General features: G+C 37.5%; 1 protein-coding gene across 7 annotated transcripts in view; it reads left to right on the top strand.

Annotated features, from left to right (window-relative positions):
* GNB1L (G protein subunit beta 1 like) overlaps positions 1-13044 on the top strand; it is a 42679-nt gene that overhangs the window by 12511 nt on the left and 17124 nt on the right. The window contains exons 1-3 of one of the 7 annotated variants that reach the window (XM_065692186.1): positions 677-1251; positions 1881-1982; positions 2705-2825. The exons of 5 other annotated variants lie outside the window; for them this stretch is intronic. The gene's annotated coding sequence lies outside the window, so the exon portion shown is untranslated. Of the gene's footprint in view, positions 1-676; positions 1252-1880; positions 1983-2704; positions 2826-13044 lie in introns of those variants that run through there. One more of the 7 variants, XM_065692189.1, reaches the window with a different exon arrangement.

The following is a 13044-nucleotide window of genomic DNA, read 5'->3' as shown; positions in this document are numbered from 1 at the left end:
ACATCCCTGCAGGTTGGGTCATCCTCCCTGTGCACACTGTTCAGTGCCTGCCCAACTCCTAGTCAGACCCTAAATGTTTATGCTACTGCTTCTTCTACAGTATCCAGCACTTTTATTCTTTATTTTAAAAATCTATTTAGTTATTGTTTGTTATTAACACCTGCAGCATTTAGAGGAGACCTGCAACGAGGAAACGAAACAACCAACTCACTAATTCACTTTAATATAGGACATGAAAAGTTCTTTAAAATGTTGAGTGTTTTTTTGTGATAGAAAATAATTGTCTTTTGTGTGCTTTATTTTTTGTAACTGTAACCATATCAACAACAACATTGTCTGTTTTAATTAGAGGAGGTGGGCTTTGTTAACATGGAGACTTTGAATATTTGTGTATCTTCTCTTCTCTGGGCACAAGCTTTTAGTTGCGATACTTACACTAGCCATAAACTACCAGCGCAGCTCAGGTCGGCTCATGGTATCCGAGGAAACTGGTAGCACTCTGCTGTTGATGAGAAATCCAGTGTAAACAAATCCTCACTAGTAGTCTCAGATGTGCTGTTGGGAAACATGTTTGGCTTTTAATCAAAAGAAATGGAGTGTTTTGTTCTTAAGAGTATCTATTTTATTCTGTTGTGTCAGTTAAATGAATGTTAACACAAATGAAGAGCTTAAAACTGACTAAAGCCTCAGCTAATTGAGCTTTAGTTCCATGAGAGTTTGATATCATCCTCATTTTTTTTTTCTTGTTTTCTGGGGAAGTACTTCAGCTATAGGGCAAAAATAAACAAAAGAAACCTTTTAGACCTTCTTCACACTTAAATATACTTGTGCATATTCTTAGTTACTGTTTACTTCTTGCAAATTTATCTCAATCTGAAAAAAATTCAGATGTATTGTTTTCTTAACAAAGATTTGACCTTCATCTTTATAGACACGGTTTCACTATTTTTCCTCTCAGCATTCAGTTCAAAGGAGCACTTCTAAGCACGCAGGCAAAACCCAGTTCTATTGTATAAAATAGAGATGTGTGTTTTATATCACGGGAGTTTAGAGAACAATGCAAAGGTCAATTATGTTGCTTGCTCTCCTGTCACATGATGTGGGTGTGTATATGAATGCATCCCTGGAATTCCACTGTGGGATCTGCATCTTTGAAGCTGATGCTAAAATTACTGCCGAGGCTCTTCCAAAGGCGGATACTGATGAAGATTCAATGAAATCGAAGGTCGCCAGTCTGGTAGGCGTTGAAAGGTACCTGGCTATGATACTATTTCTGATTTAATAATGCGAATGGTAGGCTAGCCCTTTGTAATAATTAGGACTAATTACTGAAGAGGTGTTGACAGATGGGCTAAGAGGAAACAAACTGCCTTTATCCAGTGGCTTAGAGTCAGATTACTAGTCTTGTGTTATCTGTTTCTCAGAAAGTAGAAGCTTCAATCATTCACTAAGTCTTCAAAGGGGAAAGGGATCCTAACAATATACAGGATTTGGGATGAAGCTATGAAATAAGGCTTTGACTTAAAATGGCTAAATTAATCTCCTTTCCGTAAATTATCATACTTTTAAAGTTTGAGTTACAGATGGAGGATCTGATTGTAGTACTGAAAAATACATGAAATCAATATTGATGACTGTCCTGTCGTTATTTGTTGTCACTGCTCCTGCTCATGGATTAGTTTAAACTCAGTTCCTTGCTGTTACTTGTATTAATATGAATTCTTTGATTCCCTCTTATGCCATGTGTGATACCCGCCTGAAATGGAAACAAGGGAAAATACTCAGTACTCTTATGTTGTTTGTTTTATGAAGATGTTGTGTCTGCTCAAAAATCAGAAAATACATCTGCCTGTCTTAATTATGGTTATTTACCTTTTTAGGAGACAAGATCATTCATATTTTAGGAAGAAACCAAATTACAATATAGTGGCATTCAGGCATTTACTGAGAAATTCCTCACTGAAGTAGCATTTCCTTAAAAGGTATTTCTTCTCTCCTTTTGGATGTACATCCACATGAAGTAACTAGATACAATTGTCCAATGTAAATGCAATTAGCAAAGACATTCAGGGGTTAGTGCTTTGTCACTAGAATGAGACTCAGTGTGACTTACTTTAGGCAAATGATTTAAGAGTCCAGCAACCCTCCATTTTCTCAAATGACTGCTTTTAAGTGCATTTCTTCCCACTCCACCATACATTAGTCCTGTTTTTCTGAGAAGCATGAGATAAATATGGTTGCATTTGTAAGAAGAGGTAGCTTTCAATTATTTATTTACTTTTAACAAAAGAGGCCTTTTAATTAGTGTTTAAATATTTATAACAGTTTTATTGTGCTGTAAAATCGGTTATACTTTGATCTAGATTTTCTGGTTTGAGATAATAGGGTTGGTAGAAGTTTTCCTAATGAATTTGGTCAGAACATGACATAATCTGATTATCTGATGAAAGATTGACACTTCAGTTCCTGCCAGCATAGAAGTGTGGTACAATAGGGGGCTATTCAACACACATTCAAAGATGGGAGTTCAAGTTCAGCTACTGCAGAATTGTTCAAAGTTTCAAATTAAGGTGGTAAAACAGTTTTGCATTTTTCAATGCATTTTTAGTCAGGAGTAGTTTATTGTGGGTGAGGAGAATGAAGCTGCTTGTTACATGTGTAAACTATAACTCCGGTTTGTAACTTTAGTTTTATTTCTCTCCAGTTGCTAAACAGTTGTTGGCCTTACTTCTTAAAACCCAGAGAAACTAACTGACCAGCCCACTGCAGACATAGGAAACAGTACTAGGAACTGGGAATCAAGCATCAGTCAACTGCTGTTAAATGTAGGACCAGCTTTTTATTAATATCCCTCATATTATAACAATTTATGTAACAAATTGTTACTTTTATCTCAGAGCCTTGGAGATGAGCATATTTAACTAATGTATCGTACGTGCTTATGCAAAGTGAATATAGATTTATCAAACTGGCATGAAAGAACAATTGTGGGGCTGTATCTGAAGTGTAAGCTTAGTCTAAACTGTTAAAATAAACATCTTTTTATTATTATTATTAGATATTCAGGTAGTATTTGCCTTGTAAATGTCATTCCTGTTTGCACTGGAATTATGGTGATCCTTATTAGATTTCTTGGACTAATTTGCTCTCCAATAACTTGGCTTATCCAAATGCTTATGCTGTATTGGATGGGAATCCTGATAGACAAAAGACATGTACTGTTCGTGATTAAGCTTAAATTTTGGGGGATATTTCATAGCATAAAAATACTCCATAATCTGTACCTTTGAGTCATATATTTAAAAGTTATATACATAATGCTAAGTCTTCCCTTTTTTAAATACTGAAGGACTTCTTACAGGAAGTAAAATATATGTATCAAATGGTATGTTCTTTACTGAAATGCAGTTGTTCCTGACATTGAGAGTTCATTTAAGGATTCAAAGTTTTAGCCTATTCATAGAATCATAGAATGGTTTGGGCTAGAAGGAACCTTCAAAGGTCCGTGAATTGATGCAGATTAAAGTACTGTCCGCATTGCTTTGTTTCTTAAAATACCATGTGGTGTGTGAATCTCACTGGCTGTGGAAGGGGACTGTCTGTGCCTGGAGTCAGTGAGTGGAGTCCTAACCCCAGTTCTAGTGACCGCCACCTTAGGAGGTCACTTACTGGCCCTGTGTCAGCTTATCTACAAAGAATGACCCATAGTAACGCTGGTCTCAGAGACAGACTGTAGTTTACACAGAATCAGAAACCTTCCAAAGAGAAAATGCTGTATGAAGGACTAGTGTAAAGACTGAATCTTGCAAACGCTTCCTTGTGTAAGACACCTTACGAATATCATCTAGCAGCTTGGACACGTTAGATCAGATCCTAAATCTGGAATTTGAAACGTGAGCAGGGTACAAATAGGAATTACCTTTGGTTATTTAATACTCCTGTGTTTACATTAATTTATCTCATATATTATTTGCAATTTCAAAGTATATTTTTTAACTGTTAGGAAACAAATGTTGAGAATGTAAGCATGGGGTAGGAAACGGGTACAATACTTTGATATAAATGTATATCCCGCTATGGCAATGCTGGTAAAGTACTTAACCCTGTTCAGTCAAGTGCAGAATCTTATTTTCCCTCTTTTAATGAACATGTATTTTGTGAAGGTATTTTGTACTTGTCTTAATTCCATCAAATGTAAACTGCATGATTAAAGTAAAGGAAGTATTTTGGAAAGCACTGTCAGAGCTCAATTTGCAGTGCATTTTAATTTAATTGCCTACCTCTGCAAGGCGTCTAACTCTTGGTAAGGCATACACAATAGGGGGTTATTTCATAAGCGGAAGAAAGCGTACAGCCAGAAACACGAGCAGGAGTTTTAAAAGTACATGTAAAGTAGGTTGCTTCATTGTGTCTTCGTAAGAGTCACTACTCAGTATCTCCTCCCACCAAAGAAGAGAATTCTCCTCTTTGGAGAACTTTCTCTTTGCAAGAACTGTGAATTTCAGGGTTGGTTCATATTCAAAGAAATTTGAGGGCATCTGACAGTTAAACGATAGTCATATTTACTTTGAGTATGCCCAAAGCAAAATAAAATACAACACTACTAAATCCATGTGTAATCAAATATTAATATATATATATTATCAGAGTTTAATCCAAATATAATCTTTATAGAGTAGAAAAATAATTTATATACTTTTGTTTTAGTTGCATCTAAGATAATGATGCAAAATTAAAATGCAGTCTTGTAAAACTTACTGACATACTGAAATGAATGTAATTTTTAGGTAAGTATGAAAATGGTTTTTGATCTATTCTCACTTACTGTTCACTGTATCATGCAAGATCCCAAGCAGAGCTCAATGTCAATGGATATAACTCTATTTCTAGCAACTCTGGATATGATCCTGTCCATCAGGAACCAATTGATAAATCATTGTGTGATTTAGAAGCATGTTAATTTACTATAGATTATATTTTTATTATGTAATATCCCATTACATACACATTTCCTTAATACAAGAAACTCTTAAGTTATATTTCACACTTTGAAGAAAAAAGGATAGTAGTCAAAACGTCATGTGATTTGTGCTGTGTTTCATGTTCCTATGCCCTGTGGGAGGAAAAGAAAAGTAATAGAACAGACAAATAAATAAACGTGGTGTTGAAACTGGCATGACAGTTTCTGCTCTTGCACAACGGAACTGCAATCAATTTATTGTCTTCATTGGTCAAATGCCAGAATAACAGTATAATATTATACAAGAGTAGATTAATTAAAGTGTAATTAAAATGGAATAAATTAAATAATCATAAAAGTTTGTCATGGGAAAAATATGTGTTTAGAATTAATTAGTTTTCAAATAAAGTGATATTTTAATTGCTCATAGTTACAGAATCCTTAATTGCAGACATATAATTCTGGCCTAAATAACGTCAGTTGCTGTAACAACTTGATGCATTTCTTCTCTGTCAATTCTTTTTAATAGTTTGTTTCTAAACAAGATTATTGCAGGAATGTCTGCTAAAATGTCTGGAAGATGTTTAATTAAGCCCATACTATCTGAGGACATTATTAGCTCTTGGAACTAAAAGATCTGTAGCTGATGCTGCACTGTGCAGCACCCCTAATTAAGGAGGATGGGCAGACAGAGCCCCGTGGCTGACAGATTGCTATGCACCGCTGAACTGGAGGCTACTCAAAACAATCATTTGATGGTCCTTGGCTTATCAATTTTCTGCTAGATTACAATGATTTATCAAGTGTACCAACTTAAATTCATTTGGGATCTGGTGGTATGCTATATAGAGACAGCCATATAGATACTTCTTTTCATTTATATTGTGTATTTCCATGTTCTTCAAGTTTTCAAAGTGTTTAGGCATTTGTTGTCTTTATTTGTTTATTTGCATTAATTTTATGGAGAGTGTGTTGCGAAGTTGAACTGTTGTGAGCTTTTATGCCTGCTTTCTTTCTCCAGACAAGGCTGGCTGTAGTTATATAATCGCACTTTACCAAGCAATTAATGGTTTCAGAAAGTAAACAAGATGGGTGTCTTTTCCCTTATCTGCAAAAGTAACCTGTTTATTAAACACTAGAATTTCATCTGATTCTGCTGTATTTTATGCTAAATTTTAGACTCCCCTATTAAAAGCTAGTGCCGTGACATGTGAGGCAGTGGCTCTCATGTTTTCAGGCACCATGTTTTTGGCATAAATGTATCCATGATATTTGGCTGTCTCCAAAATGTTTACTTCGGTAAGATTTGCAATGCCCAAAATGTTTAACTGTGCTAACAAAGGTCAACCAGCTGATAGCTGAGGGCGAATATGTCAGAATGAAAGACCGAAAAAAAATTATCAGTCCGACACAGTGGGAGTATTAGAATGATTAATGTTTATGTTAATTTATGGCTTTTACATATTGATTAATAGCTTTTTGTTTCAGTGACCAAAATGTGGAAGTGGCAATGAGATCCATATGCTAACTCAGTGTCTTTCAAATAATCACAGTAATTCTCAGGTTTGTTCCCAGGCTGAATTATAGAAAATAATCACTGTACAGTGACTTTTTGAGAAAACTGCAGATGGAGGACACAGCCTGGGTTTCGTATACCTGAAGGTGAAACACTGACATCTATATACATTTCCTTGTATGCTTCATTATTTAAAATCATAATATATTGTGGCTTAGCCTCATTCAGTCGGGGGATGCGTGGAGACAAAAAAAGGTGTTAACACTGTGAGGAGCCATTATCTGAGTGGAAGTCATTAAAAAGCTGCTGCATTGCGTGATGGTAATTATTCATTTTCTGTTTCCATCAGATTTCTTGGCATATCACCAATTGCTGATAAGCAGTTTTGTTTGCTATCTATCTGTCCATTGACTATTACAGTTAAAATGTGGAAACTTCCATCATTCACTGTCTAAATGTTAGGAGCGAAGGTAATTTTTCGGGAGCTCCTGAGAGAGGATGAACTCCTAACTTCCCTTGAAGTCCATGGGAAACGGAGGTTCTCAGCACTTCTCAAAGTGAAACTTCTGAAGTGTTTTTCTGAGCAGGCAGTCACTGTTAGTCATTGGTGACTAGTTAGAATGAAAGCTCTGATGGCATTTAGTGTTCCCAGCTCTAAAAGGAAAGGCTCTTGTCAGCTGTAATGTTGGCTGTGTGGCAACAGGTTTATGATATCAACTAATAAAGGATCGTGTAGCTCCATCATATCCATGCATTCTCTTTGACACTGATTTGTCTCTAACTAGCAAGGTTTGCAAGCAAGTGAATTCCATCTAGAAGTCTGAATGCAGCATCTAGATACTGTACTTTCCAGTGGAAACACAGGCTTAGGAATGCACCCATGAATGCATGAGTCCACCACTGTGATTTTTTTCTTTTATATGAAATACGTATATCACTGTGCCTAGTCTTTACTTTGGTAGTCATAGGTAGGTGGTAATACAGAAAATAATGAATTTAAGAGAAAGCATTTGGTTATCCTTGAAAATTAAGAATTCTTTATTAGTATGTTCTACTGGTTAAATCAGAAATTTCTGCTAATTCTAATTTCTGCTTGAAATCAATTTCTAGATTTTAAGTTTTCTACTGATTTCTGATTTCCACTTGAAATTTATTTTTAATTAGCTTTGAAGAAATCCTAGAAGTATAATACAATTTGTGTCTCAGTTTAGCACCAAAGATAGCAAAGGGAGCTTTAAACTAAAAGCTGCACTGTTAGTTGACTGAGTAAATTTTCATATATTGTGGATCTGTGACCTTTGCAGTTATTTGTGTAGCACTCCTCCATCTCTTAATCTGTGCAGTTGCTATACAGCCTTCTACCGGTCTTACTTTTACTAGTGCATATTTTTGTCTTTGCACACAACAGATATGGTGTGTTTCGGGGAACTGGGGTACAAACACAAAGAGCAGGCTGCCTGGCTTTATACTTTGGAATTTATCCAAAATGGCTGTTTCATTCTTCCTGAAGTGTTTTGTATGTGTTAGCTTGTTACAGGACACAAAAAGGTATTTCTTTGTATAGTCAGTTACTTTTCACCCCAGGTGTAAAGAGTCTATTTCTTCAGACGATGGTTTTGCGACATCCCTTTCTATTGCTGACTTCCCTGTTTCAGTGTGTTCTGTCATTTTTGGGTTTGTACATGCAAAATGAGAAGCTGGGCTTAAAACATTTGTCACAACATGTCTGAAGAATTGTTTCCCAAACCATATACCTGCTTTCAGACCTTTTATAGTCAACAATCTATAAAACTTAACTTTTGCCATCAAGTGAAGTGAACTTGGACTCATTGTCCGGCACCTCTTTGAATTATGTATGGAAATGCTACTCATAAATGGGTTCTTGTTCTCCACTTCTTGGAAGTGCCATGTAACCAGGCAGCATTCTGTGTCAACCAGGGATGTCTAAGGTGGTTCCAAGTCCTGCTGAGTTCTGCATAATTCAGTGAGATGAATTGGGTGCTTTTTGGGACCCTCCTGATCTCTCTTTGCTACTCAGGCAACTAACACACCAGCTAGGCATAGCTTGCTGCACAAGGAAGGGCCACGGTATTCACAGGCAGCCATGTTTTAAGGGTGTTCCTTGGGCAAAGATATTTCAGTTTCACACTATGAAACTGCAGTGGCTGGACATGTGAAAACTGTGTTTGGAAAGCTCATACTGCAAGGGCTGCCTGCTGTAGTTTAATGCTGGAGATTGTGAATGAAATGGAATAAACAAATTTGTTTGTACTGCACTAATAACTTGGGGTAATCTTTTATTTCCACCGGTTTCCTCTGCAGTTGAAGCTAGTGACCCACCTCAAAACACTCATGCACTAGAGCTGTGCTATGCAGCGTGGCAGTGTCACAAAACTTGAGTGAGTGCAGGTAGGCACAGAAGTGCAGGCTGAAAAAGGCCTTTTGTATGAATGAAAAGGGGGAAGAACAATTCATTCACATCTTTCTCTCTCAGTCTTTACTCTGGTTTTTCCTTTGGGAGGGTGGCACCTGGTAGACTAGGAATTTAAAAAAAATAACAGGGATTTCATATATCTATTTGTGAGCACACCTGGATGTGTTGAATATTTTGCAGTAGTAATTATGTCTGCACACCTGCTGGTTTCAGTCCCAAATCAGTTTGCCAGACATGCCTAGAGAGATTTATTTCTCCTATACCTGAGAAAGCTCTTTTACCACTGAGTTTTTACTACTCTAAATAAGCCTAAAGAAAAAAAGAAGAGGATTTTTTCTTGTCTTTGCTTGAGCCATTGGTATCTCAAACTGAACTGTGGAGTTTGTAGGGGGAGGCGAGTGTTTGGATATTTTAATAGCAATTTGGTTTTGCTTCGATGTGTGATAGAAATACAAATGACAGGAGTGGGAACAGGAGAGTTGCTGAATTCTGCTGGAATCTTTCCTGTGGGAATCTGTTAATGTTTTTAATTCTCTGAGAGATTTTCCTAAGGTAATCCTTTTGACATTTACATATTTGAAATGACTCTCATTAAATAAAAGCTTACATCAAATGTTGAAGTGATGATACTGGAATAGCACTGCATAGAAATTCAGACGGTTTGAAGATTATCCTAATTGCAGCCTAAACAAAGTAGGTTTTGTGAGGGATATAAATAATGAACAGTACCTTAAAATAACATCATTTTGAAGGAAATTCAGTTGTTCTGGCGTTCAGTAGAATTATTTCTTTTCTAGAAAACCCCTTTTTGGTACCAATGTGTGCTGTGCATAGCTGTTTGCTAACTGAAACACTGGTCTGAGCAGCTGGGGTTTCCACTCCTTACTCACACAGCAAATATAATCTATGCAGGAGACCAGGGGTTTGTAGTGCACCCTGTGAAAAATATTTCTAGTAGGCTGTAGCATATGGGAGTGTAGCGCAGCCCCTGAAGGAGGATGCTGTTACCGGCACAGGGAAGGCTGGAAGAAATAAAACATCTTTTAAAAAACAAGAGCATGATGATGAGGTGTTGCATCTCTTACTGGTGATACCCTCTTGCAAACAAACAATGCTGTAAGCAAAATGATTCATATTTTGTAACATACTTCTACAAGAGGCAGGAGTCATAGCATGAGGATATCTCAGGTAGTAGTCTGGCCCTAAGACTCTTAAATGAAGTTTCTTCTATAGGTTGGGCTTTGCTTGTGCAAGCCCTTGAGCCAGATTGGGCTCTCAGACCAGCCTAAATACTAAGCAAATTCACTTAATTAAATTTGCTGCAGATATCCTCACTTAACAAGAACAGATTGGTCCCCCTGAGGCGAGATGGAGTTAACAAGAAAATAAGTGTTGTGCTAATTAGAGAACTCATTTTCAGACACCTGGGGTGAAACTTTTAACAGTCCTAGAGGTTTAGGATTGAAAATTCATTTGAAAATAAGTCTTAGGCTTCTAAATCACTTAGGCACTTCTGAAAAATATACCCAGGGGCTTTATCCATCCCACAGTCATTGTATTTAGCATGTTTGTAGCTGTCTGCTTAGCAAAGCATGGTATAGCCATTGTCTGTTAGTATACCACAATGTACTTCATTATTCCTGTAAGTAAAGATAGTGAGCTACCTGGTGAGTTCAAGGTAGGCTAAATGTCATTTTTGTGAGGATGCTGAAGTGTCAGTAGGAACAGAGGGATACTTTCCTGGAGTTTTTAAGGTACCAGTGCGCCAAATTTCCATCTGTTTGTGATTCATGGGACTTCCTCTTGATTTTGGTACGTAAGAACTTTTAATTAAATCTTGGTCTTAAGTGACTTGTCCATGCACATGGATAAAGAAGATAGCACAGATGCAGTTTTATAGTTCAGCACTTGCTGGAAGAAAAATGAGATGCTTAATACTGTCACACTGCCATTCATCTCCTGAGTCACAACAGGAATTTAATAAGGAATCATCTCATAACCCCAATAAAAAATGACATAGGTTCAATATTAAGCCCAATTTCCAGATTCACATGTCTGATTAGCAAAAAAAGCAAGAAAAGAACCAGGCTCCAAGGAGCAAAACATCACTTCATGTGCTTACAGCTTGCAAGTATGTTGTCAGTAGTCATGTTTTGTTCCTGTATCCAGCCTGAGAATTTTTCTGAAATATCATCCTTGTAAAGACATGCATTAGGAGCGTCTGTTTCATGCCAGGTAAAACCCTTCCCACAGCCACGCACACACTTGCTGTCTGTCAGCAAAAACTTGTGTCAGTATAATTAGAAAAATGCTATTAAAAACCTGCCTTGTAATCCCAGATAGCCTCTGGGTTGACTCAGTTCTATTTTGTCTTCCTTGCTCAGTGCAGTAACCCACGATCACTGCAGTCTGAAGAGGGACCCCACTCCTCTGACAAGCTGCCTGGCCACTGTTATATTTACATGGTTCTACAGAGTGACATTTTGAGGGCAATAGCATACAGCTGTAGTGTCCCAAAGAGGTGGCCTTTAGTGACAAACTCCTTAGTCTAACAGGTTTACAACAGAAGTGAAACGTTACAGACGGGCAGTCAGGAGCTGGATCTCACCATGGGGGAGAACTTGTACATCGTGTAATCACCTGAAAATTTACTCCAGCCTGTCAAGATGCTAGATCATCAGACAACATCATAAACCAAATGAGTCAGGGCACTAGAACAAGGAGGATATCCACTGATCTCATTATTTTCATACCTAATTACACAGTGCTACTGAGGGAGAACTGAGCATTATGCTGAAGAATCCCATTTCATCACCTGTCCTAAAATATAATTGTGTTTAATTAGGACTTACAGATACCATGGTGATTACTGATCTATAAACACCCAGGGTAGACCTACAAATGAGGTGCCATAGCAAGTGCATCCATTAAACAAAATTCAAAAGCTGATACTAAAGTGAGATGACAAAAGTTGAGTTGCTTTAATTTGCCATTTGACTTTTAGCTCTAGCACTTTGCTGCAATCATCTGCAATTCCTCTGCTGTGAACCAGCAGGTAGAGAGACATCTGCTGATCATCCCTTACTGAATTTAGAAACCTTTTTCTTTAATCCAGTATTATATATGCATGAATGGGAAAGAGTGGTGACATCTATAGTGGTAAAAGCTGGCCTTTTCTGTATGAGGTCAGGTCAGCAAGAAATAAGCAGAAATACAAGCATGGCTTGTCACAGATAAAACAGTAAAAACTTGTCATGGTGAAAATATTTCTTGTAGTGCATGTTACAATGCATTTTCCAATGAATTACACATTGTACTTACAGTCAAAGAAGCTGCTGGTTACCTTGTCCCAGCACAGGTCTGGAGGGGCACTTGCAGCAGGTCAGAACACAGGAAAGTTGTCCTTTGGTGCTTGTGCACCTGCAGACTGTGCCTGTGCTAACGTGAGTGGGAATACTTGTCAAAAGTGCCAGATCAGTAAGAGTGTACCTACCTGGGTCACACCAACTATCCCTGTGAGTTTATAATCAATTTTCCTTAACGTTTCCCATCGTAGACAGGGCACCATACTTTCCTGCACACTTGCCCTGTTCTGTGCTGACTCAGATCACAACTGAACTGATCACATAAAGCTGAAAGCACCCATCTCTCTTTATTAATCTTGGGGAATACAACCCCCTTGGAATAAAGTGTTTAACACAATAGTTACCAAGTTAGTGTGAATTACTGAGGTGGTTTTTTTTTTCAAGTAACCATGCTTGGAACAAAAAACTCAAGCATTTGGAAGTGATGGGATTCTTGTGTAAAAATGATCATAACTACTCTCACCTGAAACGCTTTTCAGTTGATACGTTCACTGCAGTGCTTCTCTGTAAATGGTTGTGAGTGGAAAATGCAGAAGTAGTACTTTTATGGAGAGGAAGGGGAAAGACTTGCCAAGGGGCTAAGTGGAATGATAAATTGCTTGCCCACTGAAATTATGGGTATCCAGTTTCTCGCATTTTGCAGCTCTTCCTTTTTGTGGCAGGGAAAAGAGCTGAACAATTTAGTGTTTCCAAGTGTGTGCGAGGTGTGTGCACATGGCCAGATCAGCACTTAACTTGCTTAAAAAGGAACGCAGCAAAAAAGCAGATT

This window comes from Lathamus discolor, chromosome 12 (assembly GCF_037157495.1).
Source record: "Lathamus discolor isolate bLatDis1 chromosome 12, bLatDis1.hap1, whole genome shotgun sequence".
In the NCBI taxonomy this organism is placed as follows: domain Eukaryota; kingdom Metazoa; phylum Chordata; class Aves; order Psittaciformes; family Psittacidae; genus Lathamus; species Lathamus discolor.
This window is presented reverse-complemented; position numbering and strand designations above follow the sequence as displayed.